At 33.4% G+C, this 27,246-nt stretch overlaps 5 non-coding genes across 5 annotated transcripts; all 5 read left to right on the forward strand.

Annotated features, from left to right (window-relative positions):
- Nucleotides 1-1,854: 1,854 nt before the first annotated feature.
- TRNAI-UAU (transfer RNA isoleucine (anticodon UAU)) lies at nt 1,855-1,947 on the forward strand. Its single transcript is given in 2 exon segments — nt 1,855-1,892; nt 1,912-1,947. It is a non-coding gene; the product is annotated as a tRNA-Ile (tRNA).
- Nucleotides 1,948-4,867: 2,920 nt separating this feature from the next.
- Nucleotides 4,868-4,960, forward strand: TRNAI-UAU (transfer RNA isoleucine (anticodon UAU)). The gene is given in 2 exon segments: nt 4,868-4,905; nt 4,925-4,960. It is a non-coding gene; the product is annotated as a tRNA-Ile (tRNA).
- A 4,443-nt stretch (nt 4,961-9,403) lies between these two features.
- Nucleotides 9,404-9,496, forward strand: TRNAI-UAU (transfer RNA isoleucine (anticodon UAU)). The gene is given in 2 exon segments: nt 9,404-9,441; nt 9,461-9,496. It is a non-coding gene; the product is annotated as a tRNA-Ile (tRNA).
- Nucleotides 9,497-12,416: 2,920 nt separating this feature from the next.
- Nucleotides 12,417-12,509, forward strand: TRNAI-UAU (transfer RNA isoleucine (anticodon UAU)). Its single transcript is given in 2 exon segments — nt 12,417-12,454; nt 12,474-12,509. It is a non-coding gene; the product is annotated as a tRNA-Ile (tRNA).
- Nucleotides 12,510-15,440: 2,931 nt separating this feature from the next.
- On the forward strand, nt 15,441-15,533 carry TRNAI-UAU (transfer RNA isoleucine (anticodon UAU)). Its single transcript is given in 2 exon segments — nt 15,441-15,478; nt 15,498-15,533. It is a non-coding gene; the product is annotated as a tRNA-Ile (tRNA).
- Nucleotides 15,534-27,246: the final 11,713 nt, after the last annotated feature.

The following is a 27,246-nucleotide window of genomic DNA, read 5'->3' on the forward strand; positions in this document are numbered from 1 at the left end:
GTTACATATATTTATAGCAAATATTATTTAAGATAAATAAACAGGAATTATTTATAAACAGGAATTATTTTACAATTTTGATAATATTGAACTGTACAGCAATGGCATGAATTCATTGCAATATACACCTAAGGATACATAAAACTGGGCAATAACACAAATGCACAATATAATTGATTAACTTATGATCAGAATATTACTTTTATTAGGTACTTTAGTATTGGGTGCAGTAGTTTAGTGGATTTAAAAAGTAACTAATTTAAAATTAATAAACCAAGTTAATATACTTAGTCAACTCGATGCTAAAAATCACTCAACTAAAATAAGACACTTTGACCATGTGCTCATGTGGTGCAATCGGTCAGCGCGCAGTACTTATAAGACAGTATCTGTTGAGCAATGCCGAGGTTGTGAGTACAAGCCTCACTTGGAGCAAATGTAATTTTTTTTCTAATGTCATCAGTTAATGATTATCATCTGCTAGCTGAACATCCTGATATGAAGGCAGAAAAAAATCACAAACATGACTGTTTTTAAGGTACCAGTACACACATCTGCTTTGGTTCATATGCACTGTAAACATTACTTTAGTTAGTCAACAAAATGGAATGCAAAAGACTACCTCTTTATTGGTAAAAGAGTTGCATCAATCTGTTTTGCTGCAATGTAACATGAGGGTCCACACTATTAGGTCTGGTTAGTACAATCACATTTCATGCTGGGATTTGTAAAGCAAAGAACACAAATAAACGGCTTTCCTATATCGCAACAATTAATATTTATACTAATGAAAAAATCAGTTTCACACAAAGATGTTACTAAGCCCCACTGGCCTAATGGATAAGGCACTGGCCTCCTAAGCTAAGGATTGTGGTTTCAAGTCTCATCTGGGCTTTATTTCATCCATATAATTACTGGAGATGTTCCCTTTAGTCTTGCTTGATACTGCACAAATGGCTCCACCAGAAACTTTTATCTGCTTAATAATCCGGTACTGTTCAGCTTGCAAAATTATGGCCCTGTATCTAAAAGCAGACATTTATCCTGATGACATTGTGGATTAGTTTCCGGATAAGTTTGCTATCACCTGGGACAGTGGCTTCAAGTCTCATCTAGGATGCATGTTCCTTTGATGCTCATTCTCATTCTAGAAGTTATGCTTTTTTTCAATGCAGGTGACTGTCTTAATGGTATTGCATGAAATCCATATATACCAAAACATACCTATTAAGTTTTAATTGCAATTTAATATCAGAGTGGCTACAAAATAACAATGTCTATGGCAATTGCTGATGGGTTTCTTGAAGTCCTTTCATCCATGTCATCAAAAGGGTAATTTTCTGCTTTTTATATTTCTTTGGACACTGACTTTACTGACAATTTAGGTGCTACAGACCAAAAAAACAATGTTTACCTTTAAATATAGAGCACAAGTGAGATTTAAATTATTTTTATTTAAAGATACTGCACTTTTTGGTATTATAGTGTATATTTTCCCTATGCAACATTGAAGTTACATATATTTATAGCAAATATTATTTAAGATAAATAAACAGAAATTATTTATAAACAGGAATTATTTTACAATTTTGATAATATTGTACTGTACAGCAATGGCATGAATTCAATGCAATATACACCTAAGGATACATAAAACTGGGCAATAACACAAATGCACAATATAATTGATTAACTTATGATTAGAATATTACTTTTATTAGGTACTTTAGTATTGGGTGCAGTAGTTTAGTGGATTTAAAAAGTAACTAATTTAAAATTAATAAACCAAGTTAATATACTTAGTCAACTCGATGCTAAAATCACTCATCTAAAAATAATATGCTTTGACCATGTGCTCCTGTGGCGCAATCGGTTAGCGCGCGGTACTTATAAGACAGTATCTGTTGAGCAATGCCGAGGTTGTGAGTTCAAGCCTCACCTGGAGCAAATGTAATTTTTTTTCTAATGTCATCAGTTAATGATTATCATCTGCTAGCTGAACATCCTGATATGAAGGCAGAAAAAAATCACAAACATGACTGTTTTTAAGGTACCAGTACACACATCTGCTTTGGTTCATATGCACTGTAAACATTACTTTAGTTAGTCAACAAAATGGAATGCAAAAGACTACCTCTTTATTGGTAAAAGAGTTGCATCAATCTGTTTTGCTGCAATGTAACATGAGGGTCCACACTATTAGGTCTGGTTAGTACAATCACATTTCATGCTGGGATTTGAAAAGCAAAGAACACAAATAAACGGCTTTCCTATATCGCAACAATTAATGATTATACTAATGAAAAAATCAGTTTCACACAAAGATGTTACTAAGCCCCACTGGCCTAATGGATAAGGCACTGGCCTCCTAAGCTAAGGATTGTGGTTTCGAGTCTCATCTGGGCTTTATTTCATCCATATAATTACTGGAGATGTTCCCTTTATTCTTGCTTGATACTGCACAAATGGCTCCACCAGAAACTTTTATCTGCTTAACAATCCGGTACTGTTCAGCTTGCAAAATTATGGCCCTGTATCTAAAAGCAGACATTTATCCTGATGACATTGTGGATTAGTTTCCGGATAAGTTTGCTATCACCTGGGACAGTGGCTTCAAGTCACATCTAGGATACATGTTCCTTTGATGCTCATTCTCATTCTAGAAGTTATGCTTTTTTTCAATGCAGGTGACTGTCTTAATGGTATTGCATGAAATCCATATATACCAAAACATACCTATTAAGTTTTAATTGCAATTTAATATCAGAGTGGCTACAAAATAACAATGTCTATGGCAATTGCTGATGGGTTTCTTGAAGTCCTTTCATCCATGTCATCAAAAGGGTAATTTTCTGCTTTTTATATTTCTTTGGACACTGACTTTACTGACAATTTAGGTGCTACAGACCAAAAAAACAATGTTTACCTTTAAATATAGAACACAAGTGAGATTTAACTTATTGTTATTTAAAGATACTGCACTTTTTGGTATTATAGTGTATATTTTCCCTATGCAACATTAAAGTTACATATATTTATAGCAAATATTATTTAAGATAAATAAACCGGAATTATTTATAAACAGGAATTATTTTACAATTTTGATAATATTGAACTGTACAGCAATGGCATGAATTCATTGCAATATACACCTAAGGATACATAAAACTGGGCAATAACACAAATGCACAATATAATTGATTAACTTATGATCAGAATATTACTTTTATTAGGTACTTTAGTATTGGGTGCAGTAGTTTAGTGGATTTAAAAAGTAACTAATTTAAAATTAATAAACCAAGTTAATATACTTAGTCAACTCGATGCTAAAATCACTCAACTAAAAATAAGACACTTTGACCATGTGCTCATGTGGTGCAATCGGTCAGCGCGCAGTACTTATAAGACAGTATCTGTTGAGCAATGCCGAGGTTGTGAGTTCAAGCCTCACCTGGAGCAAATGTATTTTTTTTTCTAATGTCATCAGTTAATGATTATCATCTGCTAGCTGAACATCCTGATATGAAGGCAGAAAAAAATCACAAACATGACTGTTTTTAAGGTACCAGTACACACATCTGCTTTGGTTCATATGCACTGTAAACATTACTTTAGTTAGTCAACAAAATGGAATGCAAAAGACTACCTCTTTATTGGTAAAAGAGTTGCATCAATCTGTTTTGCTGCAATGTAACATGAGGGTCCACACTATTAGGTCATGTTAGTACAAGCACATTTCATGCTGGGATTTGTAAAGCAAAGAACACAAATAAACGGCTTTCCTATATCGCAACAATTAATGATTATACTAATGAAAAAATCAGTTTCACACAAAGATGTTACTAAGCCCCACTGGCCTAATGGATAAGGCACTGGCCTCCTAAGCTAGGGATTGTGGTTTCAAGTCTCCTCTGGGCTTTATTTCATCCATATAATTACTGGAAATGTTCCCTTGATACTGCACAAATGGCTCCACCAGAAACTTTTATCTGCTTAATAATCCGGTACTGTTCAGCTTGCAAAATTATGGCCCTGTATCTAAAAGCAGACATTTATCCTGATGACATTGTGGATTAGTTTCCGGATAAGTTTGCTATCACCTGGGACAGTGGCTTCAAGTCTCATCTAGGATGCATGTTCCTTTGATGCTCATTCTCATTCTAGAAGTTATGCTTTTTTTCAATGCAGGTGACTGTCTTAATGGTATTGCATGAAATCCATATATACCAAAACATACCTATTAAGTTTTAATTGCAATTTAATATCAGAGTGGCTACAAAATAACAATGTCTATGGCAATTGCTGATGGGTTTCTTGAAGTCCTTTCATCCATGTCATCAAAAGGGTAATTTTCTGCTTTTTATATTTCTTTGGACACTGACTTTACTGACAATTTAGGTGCTACAGACCAAAAAAACAATGTTTACCTTTAAATATAGAGCACAAGTGAGATTTAAATTATTTTTATTTAAAGATACTGCACTTTTTGGTATTATAGTGTATATTTTCCCTATGCAACATTGAGGTTACATATATTTATAGCAAATATTATTTAAGATAAATAAACAGAAATTATTTATAAACAGGAATTATTTTACAATTTTGATAATATTGAACTGTACAGCAATGGCATGAATTCATTGCAATATACACCTAAGGATACATAAAACTGGGCAATAACACAAATGCACAATATAATTGATTAACTTATGATTAGAATATTACTTTTATTAGGTACTTTAGTATTGGGTGCAGTAGTTTAGTGGATTTAAAAAGTAACTAATTTAAAATTAATAAACCAAGTTAATATACTTAGTCAACTCGATGCTAAAATCACTCATATAAAAATAATACGCTTTGACCATGTGCTCCTGTGGCGCAATCGGTTAGCGCGCGGTACTTATAAGACAGTATCTGTTGAGCAATGCAGAGGTTGTGAGTTCAAGCCTCACCTGGAGCAAATGTAATTTTTTTTCTAATGTCATCAGTTAATGATTATCATCTGCTACCTGAACATCCTGATATGAAGGCAGAAAAAAATCACAAACATGACTGTTTTTAAGGTACCAGTACACACATCTGCTTTGGTTCATATGCACTGTAAACATTACTTTAGTTAGTCAACAAAATGGAATGCAAAAGACTACCTCTTTATTGGTAAAAGAGTTGCATCAATCTGTTTTGCTGCAATGTAACATGAGGGTCCACACTATTAGGTCTGGTTAGTACAATCACATTTCATGCTGGGATTTGTAAAGCAAAGAACACAAATAAACGGCTTTCCTATATCGCAACAATTAATGATTATACTAATGAAAAAATCAGTTTCACACAAAGATGTTGCTAAGCCCCACTGGCCTAATGGATAAGGCACTGGCCTCCTAAGCTAAGGATTGTGGTTTCGAGTCTCATCTGGGCTTTATTTCATCCATATAATTACTGGAGATGTTCCCTTTATTCTTGCTTGATACTGCACAAATGGCTCCACCAGAAACTTTTATCTGCTTAACAATCCGGTACTGTTCAGCTTGCAAAATTATGGCCCTGTATCTAAAAGCAGACATTTATCCTGATGACATTTTGGATTAGTTTCCGGATAAGTTTGCTATCACCTGGGACAGTGGCTTCAAGTCACATCTAGGATACATGTTCCTTTGATGCTCATTCTCATTCTAGAAGTTATGCTTTTTTTCAATGCAGGTGACTGTCTTAATGGTATTGCATGAAATCCATATATACCAAAACATACCTATTAAGTTTTAATTGCAATTTAATATCAGAGTGGCTACAAAATAACAATGTCTATGGCAATTGCTGATGGGTTTCTTGAAGTCCTTTCATCCATGTCATCAAAAGGGTAATTTTCTGCTTTTTATATTTCTTTGGACACTGACTTTACTGACAATTTAGGTGCTACAGACCAAAAAAACAATGTTTACCTTTAAATATAGAGCACAAGTGAGATTTAACTTATTTTTATTTAAAGATACTGCACTTTTTGGTATTATAGTGTATATTTTCCCTATGCAACATTAAAGTTACATATATTTATAGCAAATATTATTTAAGATAAATAAACAGGAATTATTTATAAACAGGAATTATTTTACAATTTTGATAATATTGAACTGTACAGCAATGGCATGAATTCATTGCAATATACACCTAAGGATACATAAAACTGGGCAATAACACAAATGCACAATATAATTGATTAACTTATGATCAGAATATTACTTTTATTAGGTACTTTAGTATTGGGTGCAGTAGTTTAGTGGATTTAAAAAGTAACTAATTTAAAATTAATAAACCAAGTTAATATACTTAGTCAACTCGATGCTAAAATCACTCAACTAAAAATAAGACACTTTGACCATGTGCTCATGTGGTGCAATCGGTCAGCGCGCAGTACTTATAAGACAGTATCTGTTGAGCAATGCCGAGGTTGTGAGTTCAAGCCTCACTTTGAGCAAATGTAATTTTTTTTCTAATGTCATCAGTTAATGATTATCATCTGCTAGCTGAACATCCTGATATGAAGGCAGAAAAAAATCACAAACATGACTGTTTTTAAGGTACCAGTACACACATCTGCTTTGGTTCATATGCACTGTAAACATTACTTTAGTTAGTCAACAAAATGGAATGCAAAAGACTACCTCTTTATTGGTAAAAGAGTTGCATCAATCTGTTTTGCTGCAATGTAACATGAGGGTCCACACTATTAGGTCTGGTTAGTACAATCACATTTCATGCTGGGATTTGTAAAGCAAAGAACACAAATAAACGGCTTTCCTATATCGCAACAATTAATGATTATACTAATGAAAAAATCAGTTTCACACAAAGATGTTACTAAGCCCCACTGGCCTAATGGATAAGGCACTGGCCTCCTAAGCTAAGGATTGTGGTTTCGAGTCTCATCTGGGCTTTATTTCATCCATATAATTACTGGAGATGTTCCCTTTATTCTTGCTTGATACTGCACAAATGGCTCCACCAGAAACTTTTATCTGCTTAACAATCCGGTACTGTTCAGCTTGCAAAATTATGGCCCTGTATCTAAAAGCAGACATTTATCCTGATGACATTTTGGATTAGTTTCCGGATAAGTTTGCTATCACCTGGGACAGTGGCTTCAAGTCACATCTAGGATACATGTTCCTTTGATGCTCATTCTCATTCTAGAAGTTATGCTTTTTTTCAATGCAGATGACTGTCTTAATGGTATTGCATGAAATCCATATATACCAAAACATACCTATTAAGTTTTAATTGCAATTTAATATCAGAGTGGCTACAAAATAACAATGTCTATGGCAATTGCTGATGGGTTTCTTGAAGTCCTTTCATCCATGTCATCAAAAGGGTAATTTTCTGCTTTTTATATTTCTTTGGACACTGACTTTACTGACAATTTAGGTGCTACAGACCAAAAAAACAATGTTTACCTTTAAATATAGAGCACAAGTGAGATTTAACTTATTTTTATTTAAAGATACTGCACTTTTTGGTATTATAGTGTATATTTTCCCTATGCAACATTAAAGTTACATATATTTATAGCAAATATTATTTAAGATAAATAAACAGGAATTATTTATAAACAGGAATTATTTTACAATTTTGATAATATTGAACTGTACAGCAATGGCATGAATTCATTGCAATATACACCTAAGGATACATAAAACTGGGCAATAACACAAATGCACAATATAATTGATTAACTTATGATCAGAATATTACTTTTATTAGGTACTTTAGTATTGGGTGCAGTAGTTTAGTGGATTTAAAAAGTAACTAATTTAAAATTAATAAACCAAGTTAATATACTTAGTCAACTCGATGCTAAAAATCACTCAACTAAAATAAGACACTTTGACCATGTGCTCATGTGGTGCAATCGGTCAGCGCGCAGTACTTATAAGACAGTATCTGTTGAGCAATGCCGAGGTTGTGAGTACAAGCCTCACTTGGAGCAAATGTAATTTTTTTTCTAATGTCATCAGTTAATGATTATCATCTGCTAGCTGAACATCCTGATATGAAGGCAGAAAAAAATCACAAACATGACTGTTTTTAAGGTACCAGTACACACATCTGCTTTGGTTCATATGCACTGTAAACATTACTTTAGTTAGTCAACAAAATGGAATGCAAAAGACTACCTCTTTATTGGTAAAAGAGTTGCATCAATCTGTTTTGCTGCAATGTAACATGAGGGTCCACACTATTAGGTCTGGTTAGTACAATCACATTTCATGCTGGGATTTGTAAAGCAAAGAACACAAATAAACGGCTTTCCTATATCGCAACAATTAATATTTATACTAATGAAAAAATCAGTTTCACACAAAGATGTTACTAAGCCCCACTGGCCTAATGGATAAGGCACTGGCCTCCTAAGCTAAGGATTGTGGTTTCAAGTCTCATCTGGGCTTTATTTCATCCATATAATTACTGGAGATGTTCCCTTTAGTCTTGCTTGATACTGCACAAATGACTCCACCAGAAACTTTTATCTGCTTAATAATCCGGTACTGTTCAGCTTGCAAAATTATGGCCCTGTATCTAAAAGCAGACATTTATCCTGATGACATTGTGGATTAGTTTCCGGATAAGTTTGCTATCACCTGGGACAGTGGCTTCAAGTCTCATCTAGGATGCATGTTCCTTTGATGCTCATTCTCATTCTAGAAGTTATGCTTTTTTTCAATGCAGGTGACTGTCTTAATGGTATTGCATGAAATCCATATATACCAAAACATACCTATTAAGTTTTAATTGCAATTTAATATCAGAGTGGCTACAAAATAACAATGTCTATGGCAATTGCTGATGGGTTTCTTGAAGTCCTTTCATCCATGTCATCAAAAGGGTAATTTTCTGCTTTTTATATTTCTTTGGACACTGACTTTACTGACAATTTAGGTGCTACAGACCAAAAAAACAATGTTTACCTTTAAATATAGAGCACAAGTGAGATTTAAATTATTTTTATTTAAAGATACTGCACTTTTTGGTATTATAGTGTATATTTTCCCTATGCAACATTGAAGTTACATATATTTATAGCAAATATTATTTAAGATAAATAAACAGAAATTATATATAAACAGGAATTATTTTACAATTTTGATAATATTGTACTGTACAGCAATGGCATGAATTCAATGCAATATACACCTAAGGATACATAAAACTGGGCAATAACACAAATGCACAATATAATTGATTAACTTATGATTAGAATATTACTTTTATTAGGTACTTTAGTATTGGGTGCAGTAGTTTAGTGGATTTAAAAAGTAACTAATTTAAAATTAATAAACCAAGTTAATATACTTAGTCAACTCGATGCTAAAATCACTCATCTAAAAATAATATGCTTTGACCATGTGCTCCTGTGGCGCAATCGGTTAGCGCGCGGTACTTATAAGACAGTATCTGTTGAGCAATGCCGAGGTTGTGAGTTCAAGCCTCACCTGGAGCAAATGTAATTTTTTTTCTAATGTCATCAGTTAATGATTATCATCTGCTAGCTGAACATCCTGATATGAAGGCAGAAAAAAATCACAAACATGACTGTTTTTAAGGTACCAGTACACACATCTGCTTTGGTTCATATGCACTGTAAACATTACTTTAGTTAGTCAACAAAATGGAATGCAAAAGACTACCTCTTTATTGGTAAAAGAGTTGCATCAATCTGTTTTGCTGCAATGTAACATGAGGGTCCACACTATTAGGTCTGGTTAGTACAATCACATTTCATGCTGGGATTTGAAAAGCAAAGAACACAAATAAACGGCTTTCCTATATCGCAACAATTAATGATTATACTAATGAAAAAATCAGTTTCACACAAAGATGTTACTAAGCCCCACTGGCCTAATGGATAAGGCACTGGCCTCCTAAGCTAAGGATTGTGGTTTCGAGTCTCATCTGGGCTTTATTTCATCCATATAATTACTGGAGATGTTCCCTTTATTCTTGCTTGATACTGCACAAATGGCTCCACCAGAAACTTTTATCTGCTTAACAATCCGGTACTGTTCAGCTTGCAAAATTATGGCCCTGTATCTAAAAGCAGACATTTATCCTGATGACATTGTGGATTAGTTTCCGGATAAGTTTGCTATCACCTGGGACAGTGGCTTCAAGTCACATCTAGGATACATGTTCCTTTGATGCTCATTCTCATTCTAGAAGTTATGCTTTTTTTCAATGCAGGTGACTGTCTTAATGGTATTGCATGAAATCCATATATACCAAAACATACCTATTAAGTTTTAATTGCAATTTAATATCAGAGTGGCTACAAAATAACAATGTCTATGGCAATTGCTGATGGGTTTCTTGAAGTCCTTTCATCCATGTCATCAAAAGGGTAATTTTCTGCTTTTTATATTTCTTTGGACACTGACTTTACTGACAATTTAGGTGCTACAGACCAAAAAAACAATGTTTACCTTTAAATATAGAACACAAGTGAGATTTAACTTATTGTTATTTAAAGATACTGCACTTTTTGGTATTATAGTGTATATTTTCCCTATGCAACATTAAAGTTACATATATTTATAGCAAATATTATTTAAGATAAATAAACCGGAATTATTTATAAACAGGAATTATTTTACAATTTTGATAATATTGAACTGTACAGCAATGGCATGAATTCATTGCAATATACACCTAAGGATACATAAAACTGGGCAATAACACAAATGCACAATATAATTGATTAACTTATGATCAGAATATTACTTTTATTAGGTACTTTAGTATTGGGTGCAGTAGTTTAGTGGATTTAAAAAGTAACTAATTTAAAATTAATAAACCAAGTTAATATACTTAGTCAACTCGATGCTAAAATCACTCAACTAAAAATAAGACACTTTGACCATGTGCTCATGTGGTGCAATCGGTCAGCGCGCAGTACTTATAAGACAGTATCTGTTGAGCAATGCCGAGGTTGTGAGTTCAAGCCTCACCTGGAGCAAATGTATTTTTTTTTCTAATGTCATCAGTTAATGATTATCATCTGCTAGCTGAACATCCTGATATGAAGGCAGAAAAAAATCACAAACATGACTGTTTTTAAGGTACCAGTACACACATCTGCTTTGGTTCATATGCACTGTAAACATTACTTTAGTTAGTCAACAAAATGGAATGCAAAAGACTACCTCTTTATTGGTAAAAGAGTTGCATCAATCTGTTTTGCTGCAATGTAACATGAGGGTCCACACTATTAGGTCATGTTAGTACAAGCACATTTCATGCTGGGATTTGTAAAGCAAAGAACACAAATAAACGGCTTTCCTATATCGCAACAATTAATGATTATACTAATGAAAAAATCAGTTTCACACAAAGATGTTACTAAGCCCCACTGGCCTAATGGATAAGGCACTGGCCTCCTAAGCTAGGGATTGTGGTTTCAAGTCTCCTCTGGGCTTTATTTCATCCATATAATTACTGGAAATGTTCCCTTGATACTGCACAAATGGCTCCACCAGAAACTTTTATCTGCTTAATAATCCGGTACTGTTCAGCTTGCAAAATTATGGCCCTGTATCTAAAAGCAGACATTTATCCTGATGACATTGTGGATTAGTTTCCGGATAAGTTTGCTATCACCTGGGACAGTGGCTTCAAGTCTCATCTAGGATGCATGTTCCTTTGATGCTCATTCTCATTCTAGAAGTTATGCTTTTTTTCAATGCAGGTGACTGTCTTAATGGTATTGCATGAAATCCATATATACCAAAACATACCTATTAAGTTTTAATTGCAATTTAATATCAGAGTGGCTACAAAATAACAATGTCTATGGCAATTGCTGATGGGTTTCTTGAAGTCCTTTCATCCATGTCATCAAAAGGGTAATTTTCTGCTTTTTATATTTCTTTGGACACTGACTTTACTGACAATTTAGGTGCTACAGACCAAAAAAACAATGTTTACCTTTAAATATAGAGCACAAGTGAGATTTAAATTATTTTTATTTAAAGATACTGCACTTTTTGGTATTATAGTGTATATTTTCCCTATGCAACATTGAGGTTACATATATTTATAGCAAATATTATTTAAGATAAATAAACAGAAATTATTTATAAACAGGAATTATTTTACAATTTTGATAATATTGAACTGTACAGCAATGGCATGAATTCATTGCAATATACACCTAAGGATACATAAAACTGGGCAATAACACAAATGCACAATATAATTGATTAACTTATGATTAGAATATTACTTTTATTAGGTACTTTAGTATTGGGTGCAGTAGTTTAGTGGATTTAAAAAGTAACTAATTTAAAATTAATAAACCAAGTTAATATACTTAGTCAACTCGATGCTAAAATCACTCATATAAAAATAATACGCTTTGACCATGTGCTCCTGTGGCGCAATCGGTTAGCGCGCGGTACTTATAAGACAGTATCTGTTGAGCAATGCAGAGGTTGTGAGTTCAAGCCTCACCTGGAGCAAATGTAATTTTTTTTCTAATGTCATCAGTTAATGATTATCATCTGCTACCTGAACATCCTGATATGAAGGCAGAAAAAAATCACAAACATGACTGTTTTTAAGGTACCAGTACACACATCTGCTTTGGTTCATATGCACTGTAAACATTACTTTAGTTAGTCAACAAAATGGAATGCAAAAGACTACCTCTTTATTGGTAAAAGAGTTGCATCAATCTGTTTTGCTGCAATGTAACATGAGGGTCCACACTATTAGGTCTGGTTAGTACAATCACATTTCATGCTGGGATTTGTAAAGCAAAGAACACAAATAAACGGCTTTCCTATATCGCAACAATTAATGATTATACTAATGAAAAAATCAGTTTCACACAAAGATGTTGCTAAGCCCCACTGGCCTAATGGATAAGGCACTGGCCTCCTAAGCTAAGGATTGTGGTTTCGAGTCTCATCTGGGCTTTATTTCATCCATATAATTACTGGAGATGTTCCCTTTATTCTTGCTTGATACTGCACAAATGGCTCCACCAGAAACTTTTATCTGCTTAACAATCCGGTACTGTTCAGCTTGCAAAATTATGGCCCTGTATCTAAAAGCAGACATTTATCCTGATGACATTTTGGATTAGTTTCCGGATAAGTTTGCTATCACCTGGGACAGTGGCTTCAAGTCACATCTAGGATACATGTTCCTTTGATGCTCATTCTCATTCTAGAAGTTATGCTTTTTTTCAATGCAGGTGACTGTCTTAATGGTATTGCATGAAATCCATATATACCAAAACATACCTATTAAGTTTTAATTGCAATTTAATATCAGAGTGGCTACAAAATAACAATGTCTATGGCAATTGCTGATGGGTTTCTTGAAGTCCTTTCATCCATGTCATCAAAAGGGTAATTTTCTGCTTTTTATATTTCTTTGGACACTGACTTTACTGACAATTTAGGTGCTACAGACCAAAAAAACAATGTTTACCTTTAAATATAGAGCACAAGTGAGATTTAACTTATTTTTATTTAAAGATACTGCACTTTTTGGTATTATAGTGTATATTTTCCCTATGCAACATTAAAGTTACATATATTTATAGCAAATATTATTTAAGATAAATAAACAGGAATTATTTATAAACAGGAATTATTTTACAATTTTGATAATATTGAACTGTACAGCAATGGCATGAATTCATTGCAATATACACCTAAGGATACATAAAACTGGGCAATAACACAAATGCACAATATAATTGATTAACTTATGATCAGAATATTACTTTTATTAGGTACTTTAGTATTGGGTGCAGTAGTTTAGTGGATTTAAAAAGTAACTAATTTAAAATTAATAAACCAAGTTAATATACTTAGTCAACTCGATGCTAAAATCACTCAACTAAAAATAAGACACTTTGACCATGTGCTCATGTGGTGCAATCGGTCAGCGCGCAGTACTTATAAGACAGTATCTGTTGAGCAATGCCGAGGTTGTGAGTTCAAGCCTCACTTTGAGCAAATGTAATTTTTTTTCTAATGTCATCAGTTAATGATTATCATCTGCTAGCTGAACATCCTGATATGAAGGCAGAAAAAAATCACAAACATGACTGTTTTTAAGGTACCAGTACACACATCTGCTTTGGTTCATATGCACTGTAAACATTACTTTAGTTAGTCAACAAAATGGAATGCAAAAGACTACCTCTTTATTGGTAAAAGAGTTGCATCAATCTGTTTTGCTGCAATGTAACATGAGGGTCCACACTATTAGGTCTGGTTAGTACAATCACATTTCATGCTGGGATTTGTAAAGCAAAGAACACAAATAAACGGCTTTCCTATATCGCAACAATTAATATTTATACTAATGAAAAAATCAGTTTCACACAAAGATGTTACTAAGCCCCACTGGCCTAATGGATAAGGCACTGGCCTCCTAAGCTAAGGATTGTGGTTTCAAGTCTCATCTGGGCTTTATTTCATCCATATAATTACTGGAGATGTTCCCTTTAGTCTTGCTTGATACTGCACAAATGGCTCCACCAGAAACTTTTATCTGCTTAATAATCCGGTACTGTTCAGCTTGCAAAATTATGGCCCTGTATCTAAAAGCAGACATTTATCCTGATGACATTGTGGATTAGTTTCCGGATAAGTTTGCTATCACCTGGGACAGTGGTTTCAAGTCTCATCTAGGATGCATGTTCCTTTGATGCTCATTCTCATTCTAGAAGTTATGCTTTTTTTCAATGCAGGTGACTGTCTTAATGGTATTGCATGAAATCCATATATACCAAAACATACCTATTAAGTTTTAATTGCAATTTAATATCAGAGTGGCTACAAAATAACAATGTCTATGGCAATTGCTGATGGGTTTCTTGAAGTCCTTTCATCCATGTCATCAAAAGGGTAATTTTCTGCTTTTTATATTTCTTTGGACACTGACTTTACTGACAATTTAGGTGCTACAGACCAAAAAAACAATGTTTACCTTTAAATATAGAGCACAAGTGAGATTTAAATTATTTTTATTTAAAGATACTGCACTTTTTGGTATTATAGTGTATATTTTCCCTATGCAACATTGAAGTTACATATATTTATAGCAAATATTATTTAAGATAAATAAACAGAAATTATTTATAAACAGGAATTATTTTACAATTTTGATAATATTGAACTGTACAGCAATGGCATGAATTCATTGCAATATACACCTAAGGATACATAAAACTGGGCAATAACACAAATGCACAATATAATTGATTAACTTATGATTAGAATATTACTTTTATTAGGTACTTTAGTATTGGGTGCAGTAGTTTAGTGGATTTAAAAAGTAACTAATTTAAAATTAATAAACCAAGTTAATATACTTAGTCAACTCGATGCTAAAATCACTCATATAAAAATAATACGCTTTGACCATGTGCTCCTGTGGCGCAATCGGTTAGCGCGCGGTACTTATAAGACAGTATCTGTTGAGCAATGCCGAGGTTGTGAGTTCAAGCCTCACCTGGAGCAAATGTAATTTTTTTTCTAATGTCATCAGTTAATGATTATCATCTGCTACCTGAACATCCTGATATGAAGGCAGAAAAAAAATCACAAACATGACTGTTTTTAAGGTACCAGTACACACATCTGCTTTGGTTCATATGCACTGTAAACATTACTTTAGTTAGTCAACAAAATGGAATGCAAAAGACTACCTCTTTATTGGTAAAAGAGTTGCATCAATCTGTTTTGCTGCAATGTAACATGAGGGTCCACACTATTAGGTCTGGTTAGTACAATCACATTTCATGCTGGGATTTGTAAAGCAAAGAACACAAATAAACAGCTTTCCTATATCGCAACAATTAATGATTATACTAATGAAAAAATCAGTTTCACACAAAGATGTTACTAAGCCCCACTGGCCTAATGGATAAGGCACTGACCTCCTAAGCTAAGGATTGTGGTTTCGAGTCTCATCTGGGCTTTATTTCATCCATATAAATACTGGAGATGTTCCCTTTATTCTTGCTTGATACTGCACAAATGGCTCCACCAGAAACTTTTATCTGCTTAACAATCCGGTACTGTTCAGCTTGCAAAATTATGGCCCTGTATCTAAAAGCAGACATTTATCCTGATGACATTTTGGATTAGTTTCCGGATAAGTTTGCTATCACCTGGGACAGTGGCTTCAAGTCACATCTAGGATACATGTTCCTTTGATGCTCATTCTCATTCTAGAAGTTATGCTTTTTTTCAATGCAGGTGACTGTCTTAATGGTATTGCATGAAATCCATATATACCAAAACATACCTATTAAGTTTTAATTGCAATTTAATATCAGAGTGGCTACAAAATAACAATGTCTATGGCAATTGCTGATGGGTTTCTTGAAGTCCTTTCATCCATGTCATCAAAAGGGTAATTTTCTGCTTTTTATATTTCTTTGGACACTGACTTTACTGACAATTTAGGTGCTACAGACCAAAAAAACAATGTTTACCTTTAAATATAGAGCACAAGTGAGATTTAACTTATTTTTATTTAAAGATACTGCACTTTTTGGTATTATAGTGTATATTTTCCCTATGCAACATTAAAGTTACATATATTTATAGCAAATATTATTTAAGATAAATAAACAGGAATTATTTATAAACAGGAATTATTTTACAATTTTGATAATATTGAACTGTACAGCAATGGCATGAATTCATTGCAATATACACCTAAGGATACATAAAACTGGGCAATAACACAAATGCACAATATAATTGATTAACTTATGATCAGAATATTACTTTTATTAGGTACTTTAGTATTGGGTGCAGTAGTTTAGTGGATTTAAAAAGTAACTAATTTAAAATTAATAAACCAAGTTAATATACTTAGTCAACTCGATGCTAAAATCACTCAACTAAAAATAAGACACTTTGACCATGTGCTCATGTGGTGCAATCGGTCAGCGCGCAGTACTTATAAGACAGTATCTGTTGAGCAATGCCGAGGTTGTGAGTTCAAGCCTCACTTGGAGCAAATGTAATTTTTTTTCTAATGTCATCAGTTAATGATTATCATCTGCTAGCTGAACATCCTGATATGAAGGCAGAAAAAAATCACAAACATGACTGTTTTTAAGGTACCAGTACACACATCTGCTTTGGTTCATATGCACTGTAAACATTACTTTAGTTAGTCAACAAAATGGAATGCAAAAGACTACCTCTTTATTGGTAAAAGAGTTGCATCAATCTGTTTTGCTGCAATGTAACATGAGGGTCCACACTATTAGGTCTGGTTAGTACAATCACATTTCATGCTGGGATTTGTAAAGCAAAGAACACAAATAAACGGCTTTCCTATATCGCAACAATTAATATTTATACTAATGAAAAAATCAGTTTCACACAAAGATGTTACTAAGCCCCACTGGCCTAATGGATAAGGCACTGGCCTCCTAAGCTAAGGATTGTGGTTTCAAGTCTCATCTGGGCTTTATTTCATCCATATAATTACTGGAGATGTTCCCTTTAGTCTTGCTTGATACTGCACAAATGGCTCCACCAGAAACTTTTATCTGCTTAATAATCCGGTACTGTTCAGCTTGCAAAATTATGGCCCTGTATCTAAAAGCAGACATTTATCCTGATGACATTGTGGATTAGTTTCCGGATAAGTTTGCTATCACCTGGGACAGTGGCTTCAAGTCTCATCTAGGATGCATGTTCCTTTGATGCTCATTCTCATTCTAGAAGTTATGCTTTTTTTCAATGCAGGTGACTGTCTTAATGGTATTGCATGAAATCCATATATACCAAAACATACCTATTAAGTTTTAATTGCAATTTAATATCAGAGTGGCTACAAAATAACAATGTCTATGGCAATTGCTGATGGGTTTCTTGAAGTCCTTTCATCCATGTCATCAAAAGGGTAATTTTCTGCTTTTTATATTTCTTTGGACACTGACTTTACTGACAATTTAGGTGCTACAGACCAAAAAAACAATGTTTACCTTTAAATATAGAGCACAAGTGAGATTTAAATTATTTTTATTTAAAGATACTGCACTTTTTGGTATTATAGTGTATATTTTCCCTATGCAACATTGAAGTTACATATATTTATAGCAAATATTATTTAAGATAAATAAACAGAAATTATTTATAAACAGGAATTATTTTACAATTTTGATAATATTGAACTGTACAGCAATGGCATGAATTCATTGCAATATACACCTAAGGATACATAAAACTGGGCAATAACACAAATGCACAATATAATTGATTAACTTATGATCAGAATATTACTTTTATTAGGTACTTTAGTATTGGGTGCAGTAGTTTAGTGGATTTAAAAAGTAACTAATTTAAAATTAATAAACCAAGTTAATATACTTAGTCAACTCGATGCTAAAATCACTCAACTAAAAATAAGACACTTTGACCATGTGCTCATGTGGTGCAATCGGTCAGCGTGCAGTACTTATAAGACAGTATCTGTTGAGCAATGCCGAGGTTGTGAGTTCAAGCCTCACCTGGAGCAAATGTAATTTTTTTTCTAATGTCATCAGTTAATGATTATCATCTGCTAGCTGAACATCCTGATATGAAGGCAGAAAAAAATCACAAACATGACTGTTTTTAAGGTACCAGTACACACATCTGCTTTGGTTCATATGCACTGTAAACATTACTTTAGTTAGTCAACAAAATGGAATGCAAAAGACTACCTCTTTATTGGTAAAAGAGTTGCATCAATCTGTTTTGCTGCAATGTAACATGAGGGTCCACACTATTAGGTCTGGTTAGTACAATCACATTTCATGCTGGGATTTGTAAAGCAAAGAACACAAATAAACGGCTTTCCTATATCGCAACAATTAATGATTATACTAATGAAAAAATCAGTTTCACACAAAGATGTTACTAAGCCCCACTGGCCTAATGGATAAGGCACTGGCCTCCTAAGCTAGGGATTGTGGTTTCAAGTCTCATCTGGGCTTTATTTCATCCATATAATTACTGGAAATGTTCCCTTGATACTGCACAAATGGCTCCACCAGAAACTTTTATCTGCTTAACAATCCGGTACTGTTCAGCTTGCAAAATTATGGCCCTGTATCTAAAAGCAGACATTTATCCTGATGACATTGTGGATTAGTTTCCGGATAAGTTTGCTATCACCTGGGACAGTGGCTTCAAGTCTCATCTAGGATGCATGTTCCTTTGATGCTCATTCTCATTCTAGAAGTTATGCTTTTTTTCAATGCAGGTGACTGTCTTAATGGTATTGCATGAAATCCATATATACCAAAACATACCTATTAAGTTTTAATTGCAATTTAATATCAGAGTGGCTACAAAATAACAATGTCTATGGCAATTGCTGATGGGTTTCTTGAAGTCCTTTCATCCATGTCATCAAAAGGGTAATTTTCTGCTTTTTATATTTCTTTGGACACTGACTTTACTGACAATTTAGGTGCTACAGACCAAAAAAACAATGTTTACCTTTAAATATAGAGCACAAGTGAGATTTAAATTATTTTTATTTAAAGATACTGCACTTTTTGGTATTATAGTGTATATTTTCCCTATGCAACATTGAAGTTACATATATTTATAGCAAATATTATTTAAGATAAATAAACAGAAATTATTTATAAACAGGAATTATTTTACAATTTTGATAATATTGAACTGTACAGCAATGGCATGAATTCATTGCAATATACACCTAAGGATACATAAAACTGGGCAATAACACAAATGCACAATATAATTGATTAACTTATGATCAGAATATTACTTTTATTAGGTACTTTAGTATTGGGTGCAGTAGTTTAGTGGATTTAAAAAGTAACTAATTTAAAATTAATAAACCAAGTTAATATACTTAGTCAACTCGATGCTAAAATCACTCAACTAAAAATAAGACACTTTGACCATGTGCTCATGTGGTGCAATCGGTCAGCGCGCAGTACTTATAAGACAGTATCTGTTGAGCAATGCCGAGGTTGTGAGTTCAAGCCTCACCTGGAGCAAATGTAATTTTTTTTCTAATGTCATCAGTTAATGATTATCATCTGCTAGCTGAACATCCTGATATGAAGGCAGAAAAAAATCACAAACATGACTGTTTTTAAGGTACCAGTACACACATCTGCTTTGGTTCATATGCACTGTAAACATTACTTTAGTTAGTCAACAAAATGGAATGCAAAAGACTACCTCTTTATTGGTAAAAGAGTTGCATCAATCTGTTTTGCTGCAATGTAACATGAGGGTCCACACTATTAGGTCTGGTTAGTACAATCACATTTCATGCTGGGATTTGTAAAGCAAAGAACACAAATAAACGGCTTTCCTATATCGCAACAATTAATGATTATACTAATGAAAAAATCAGTTTCACACAAAGATGTTACTAAGCCCCACTGGCCTAATGGATAAGGCACTGGCCTCCTAAGCTAGGGATTGTGGTTTCAAGTCTCATCTGGGCTTTATTTCATCCATATAATTACTGGAAATGTTCCCTTGATACTGCACAAATGGCTCCACCAGAAACTTTTATCTGCTTAACAATCCGGTACTGTTCAGCTTGCAAAATTATGGCCCTGTATCTAAAAGCAGACATTTATCCTGATGACATTGTGGATTAGTTTCCGGATAAGTTTGCTATCACCTGGGACAGTGGCTTCAAGTCTCATCTAGGATGCATGTTCCTTTGATGCTCATTCTCATTCTAGAAGTTATGCTTTTTTTCAATGCAGGTGACTGTCTTAATGGTATTGCATGAAATCCATATATACCAAAACATACCTATTAAGTTTTAATTGCAATTTAATATCAGAGTGGCTACAAAATAACAATGTCTATGGCAATTGCTGATGGGTTTCTTGAAGTCCTTTCATCCATGTCATCAAAAGGGTAATTTTCTGCTTTTTATATTTCTTTGGACACTGACTTTACTGACAATTTAGGTGCTACAGACCAAAAAAACAATGTTTACCTTTAAATATAGAGCACAAGTGAGATTTAAATTATTTTTATTTAAAGATACTGCACTTTTTGGTATTATAGTGTATATTTTCCCTATGCAACATTGAAGTTACATATATTTATAGCAAATATTATTTAAGATAAATAAACAGAAATTATTTATAAACAGGAATTATTTTACAATTTTGATAATATTGAACTGTACAGCAATGGCATGAATTCATTGCAATATACACCTAAGGATACATAAAACTGGGCAATAACACAAATGCACAATATAATTGATTAACTTATGATCAGAATATTACTTTTATTAGGTACTTTAGTATTGGGTGCAGTAGTTTAGTGGATTTAAAAAGTAACTAATTTAAAATTAATAAACCAAGTTAATATACTTAGTCAACTCGATGCTAAAATCACTCAACTAAAAATAAGACACTTTGACCATGTGCTCATGTGGTGCAATCGGTCAGCGCGCAGTACTTATAAGACAGTATCTGTTGAGCAATGCCGAGGTTGTGAGTTCAAGCCTCACCTGGAGCAAATGTAATTTTTTTTCTAATGTCATCAGTTAATGATTATCATCTGCTAGCTGAACATCCTGATATGAAGGCAGAAAAAAATCACAAACATGACTGTTTTTAAGGTACCAGTACACACATCTGCTTTGGTTCATATGCACTGTAAACATTACTTTAGTTAGTCAACAAAATGGAATGCAAAAGACTACCTCTTTATTGGTAAAAGAGTTGCATCAATCTGTTTTGCTGCAATGTAACATGAGGGTCCACACTATTAGGTCTGGTTAGTACAATCACATTTCATGCTGGGATTTGTAAAGCAAAGAACACAAATAAACGGCTTTCCTATATCGCAACAATTAATGATTATACTAATGAAAAAATCAGTTTCACACAAAGATGTTACTAAGCCCCACTGGCCTAATGGATAAGGCACTGGCCTCCTAAGCTAGGGATTGTGGTTTCAAGTCTCATCTGGGCTTTATTTCATCCATATAATTACTGGAAATGTTCCCTTGATACTGCACAAATGGCTCCACCAGAAACTTTTATCTGCTTAACAATCCGGTACTGTTCAGCTTGCAAAATTATGGCCCTGTATCTAAAAGCAGACATTTATCCTGATGACATTGTGGATTAGTTTCCGGATAAGTTTGCTATCACCTGGGACAGTGGCTTCAAGTCTCATCTAGGATGCATGTTCCTTTGATGCTCATTCTCATTCTAGAAGTTATGCTTTTTTTCAATGCAGGTGACTGTCTTAATGGTATTGCATGAAATCCATATATACCAAAACATACCTATTAAGTTTTAATTGCAATTTAATATCAGAGTGGCTACAAAATAACAATGTCTATGGCAATTGCTGATGGGTTTCTTGAAGTCCTTTCATCCATGTCATCAAAAGGGTAATTTTCTGCTTTTTATATTTCTTTGGACACTGACTTTACTGACAATTTAGGTGCTACAGACCAAAAAAACAATGTTTACCTTTAAATATAGAGCACAAGTGAGATTTAAATTATTTTTATTTAAAGATACTGCACTTTTTGGTATTATAGTGTATATTTTCCCTATGCAACATTGAAGTTACATATATTTATAGCAAATATTATTTAAGATAAATAAACAGAAATTATTTATAAACAGGAATTATTTTACAATTTTGATAATATTGAACTGTACAGCAATGGCATGAATTCATTGCAATATACACCTAAGGATACATAAAACTGGGCAATAACACAAATGCACAATATAATTGATTAACTTATGATCAGAATATTACTTTTATTAGGTACTTTAGTATTGGGTGCAGTAGTTTAGTGGATTTAAAAAGTAACTAATTTAAAATTAATAAACCAAGTTAATATACTTAGTCAACTCGATGCTAAAATCACTCAACTAAAAATAAGACACTTTGACCATGTGCTCATGTGGTGCAATCGGTCAGCGCGCAGTACTTATAAGACAGTATCTGTTGAGCAATGCCGAGGTTGTGAGTTCAAGCCTCACCTGGAGCAAATGTAATTTTTTTTCTAATGTCATCAGTTAATGATTATCATCTGCTAGCTGAACATCCTGATATGAAGGCAGAAAAAAATCACAAACATGACTGTTTTTAAGGTACCAGTACACACATCTGCTTTGGTTCATATGCACTGTAAACATTACTTTAGTTAGTCAACAAAATGGAATGCAAAAGACTACCTCTTTATTGGTAAAAGAGTTGCATCAATCTGTTTTGCTGCAATGTAACATGAGGGTCCACACTATTAGGTCTGGTTAGTACAATCACATTTCATGCTGGGATTTGTAAAGCAAAGAACACAAATAAACGGCTTTCCTATATCGCAACAATTAATGATTATACTAATGAAAAAATCAGTTTCACACAAAGATGTTACTAAGCCCCACTGGCCTAATGGATAAGGCACTGGCCTCCTAAGCTAGGGATTGTGGTTTCAAGTCTCATCTGGGCTTTATTTCATCCATATAATTACTGGAAATGTTCCCTTGATACTGCACAAATGGCTCCACCAGAAACTTTTATCTGCTTAACAATCCGGTACTGTTCAGCTTGCAAAATTATGGCCCTGTATCTAAAAGCAGACATTTATCCTGATGACATTGTGGATTAGTTTCCGGATAAGTTTGCTATCACCTGGGACAGTGGCTTCAAGTCTCATCTAGGATGCATGTTCCTTTGATGCTCATTCTCATTCTAGAAGTTATGCTTTTTTTCAATGCAGGTGACTGTCTTAATGGTATTGCATGAAATCCATATATACCAAAACATACCTATTAAGTTTTAATTGCAATTTAATATCAGAGTGGCTACAAAATAACAATGTCTATGGCAATTGCTGATGGGTTTCTTGAAGTCCTTTCATCCATGTCATCAAAAGGGTAATTTTCTGCTTTTTATATTTCTTTGGACACTGACTTTACTGACAATTTAGGTGCTACAGACCAAAAAAACAATGTTTACCTTTAAATATAGAGCACAAGTGAGATTTAAATTATTTTTATTTAAAGATACTGCACTTTTTGGTATTATAGTGTATATTTTCCCTATGCAACATTGAAGTTACATATATTTATAGCAAATATTATTTAAGATAAATAAACAGAAATTATTTATAAACAGGAATTATTTTACAATTTTGATAATATTGAACTGTACAGCAATGGCATGAATTCATTGCAATATACACCTAAGGATACATAAAACTGGGCAATAACACAAATGCACAATATAATTGATTAACTTATGATCAGAATATTACTTTTATTAGGTACTTTAGTATTGGGTGCAGTAGTTTAGTGGATTTAAAAAGTAACTAATTTAAAATTAATAAACCAAGTTAATATACTTAGTCAACTCGATGCTAAAATCACTCAACTAAAAATAAGACACTTTGACCATGTGCTCATGTGGTGCAATCGGTCAGCGCGCAGTACTTATAAGACAGTATCTGTTGAGCAATGCCGAGGTTGTGAGTTCAAGCCTCACCTGGAGCAAATGTAATTTTTTTTCTAATGTCATCAGTTAATGATTATCATCTGCTAGCTGAACATCCTGATATGAAGGCAGAAAAAAATCACAAACATGACTGTTTTTAAGGTACCAGTACACACATCTGCTTTGGTTCATATGCACTGTAAACATTACTTTAGTTAGTCAACAAAATGGAATGCAAAAGACTACCTCTTTATTGGTAAAAGAGTTGCATCAATCTGTTTTGCTGCAATGTAACATGAGGGTCCACACTATTAGGTCTGGTTAGTACAATCACATTTCATGCTGGGATTTGTAAAGCAAAGAACACAAATAAACGGCTTTCCTATATCGCAACAATTAATGATTATACTAATGAAAAAATCAGTTTCACACAAAGATGTTACTAAGCCCCACTGGCCTAATGGATAAGGCACTGGCCTCCTAAGCTAGGGATTGTGGTTTCAAGTCTCATCTGGGCTTTATTTCATCCATATAATTACTGGAAATGTTCCCTTGATACTGCACAAATGGCTCCACCAGAAACTTTTATCTGCTTAACAATCCGGTACTGTTCAGCTTGCAAAATTATGGCCCTGTATCTAAAAGCAGACATTTATCCTGATGACATTGTGGATTAGTTTCCGGATAAGTTTGCTATCACCTGGGACAGTGGCTTCAAGTCACATCTAGGATACATGTTCCTTTGATGCTCATTCTCATTCTAGAAGTTATGCTTTTTTTCAATGCAGGTGACTGTCTTAATGGTATTGCATGAAATCCATATATACCAAAACATACCTATTAAGTTTTAATTGCAATTTAATATCAGAGTGGCTACAAAATAACAATGTCTATGGCAATTGCTGATGGGTTTCTTGAAGTCCTTTCATCCATGTCATCAAAAGGGTAATTTTCTGCTTTTTATATTTCTTTGGACACTGACTTTACTGACAATTTAGGTGCTACAGACCAAAAAAAAAATGTTTACCTTTAAATATAGAACACAAGTGAGATTTAAATTATTTTTATTTAAAGATACTGCACTTTTTGGTATTATAGTGTATATTTTCCCTATGCAACATTAAAGTTACATATATTTATAGCAAATATTATTTAAGATAAATAAACCGGAATTATTTATAAACAGGAATTATTTTACAATTTTGATAATATTGAACTGTACAGCAATGGCATGAATTCATTGCAATATACACCTAAGGATACATAAAACTGGGCAATAACACAAATGCACAATATAATTGATTAACTTATGATCAGAATATTACTTTTATTAGGTACTTTAGTATTGGGTGCAGTAGTTTAGTGGATTTAAAAAGTAACTAATTTAAAATTAATAAACCAAGTTAATATACTTAGTCAACTCGATGCTAAAATCACTCAACTAAAAATAAGACACTTTGACCATGTGCTCATGTGGTGCAATCGGTCAGCACGCAGTACTTATAAGACAGTATCTGTTGAGCAATGCCGAGGTTGTGAGTTCAAGCCTCACCTGGAGCAAATGTAATTTTTTTTCTAATGTCATCAGTTAATGATTATCATCTGCTAGCTGAACATCCTGATATGAAGGCAGAAAAAAATCACAAACATGACTGTTTTTAAGGTACCAGTACACACATCTGCTTTGGTTCATATGCACTGTAAACATTACTTTAGTTAGTCAACAAAATGGAATGCAAAAGACTACCTCTTTATTGGTAAAAGAGTTGCATCAATCTGTTTTGCTGCAATGTAACATGAGGGTCCACACTATTAGGTCTGGTTAGTACAATCACATTTCATGCTGGGATTTGTAAAGCAAAGAACACAAATAAACGGCTTTCCTATATCGCAACAATTAATGATTATACTAATGAAAAAATCAGTTTCACACAAAGATGTTACTAAGCCCCACTGGCCTAATGGATAAGGCACTGGCCTCCTAAGCTAGGGATTGTGGTTTCAAGTCTCATCTGGGCTTTATTTCATCCATATAATTACTGGAAATGTTCCCTTGATACTGCACAAATGGCTCCACCAGAAACTTTTATCTGCTTAACAATCCGGTACTGTTCAGCTTGCAAAATTATGGCCCTGTATCTAAAAGCAGACATTTATCCTGATGACATTGTGGATTAGTTTCCGGATAAGTTTGCTATCACCTGGGACAGTGGCTTCAAGTCTCATCTAGGATGCATGTTCCTTTGATGCTCATTCTCATTCTAGAAGTTATGCTTTTTTTCAATGCAGGTGACTGTCTTAATGGTATTGCATGAAATCCATATATACCAAAACATACCTATTAAGTTTTAATTGCAATTTAATATCAGAGTGGCTACAAAATAACAATGTCTATGGCAATTGCTGATGGGTTTCTTGAAGTCCTTTCATCCATGTCATCAAAAGGGTAATTTTCTGCTTTTTATATTTCTTTGGACACTGACTTTACTGACAATTTAGGTGCTACAGACCAAAAAAACAATGTTTACCTTTAAATATAGAGCACAAGTGAGATTTAAATTATTTTTATTTAAAGATACTGCACTTTTTGGTATTATAGTGTATATTTTCCCTATGCAACATTGAAGTTACATATATTTATAGCAAATATTATTTAAGATAAACAAACAGAAATTATTTATAAACAGGAATTATTTTACAATTTTGATAATATTGAACTGTACAGCAATGGCATGAATTCATT

Source organism: Taudactylus pleione, unplaced genomic scaffold (genome assembly GCF_031769625.1).
Source record: "Taudactylus pleione unplaced genomic scaffold, aTauple2 ptg000473l, whole genome shotgun sequence".
Taxonomy (NCBI): Eukaryota; Metazoa; Chordata; class Amphibia; order Anura; family Myobatrachidae; genus Taudactylus; species Taudactylus pleione.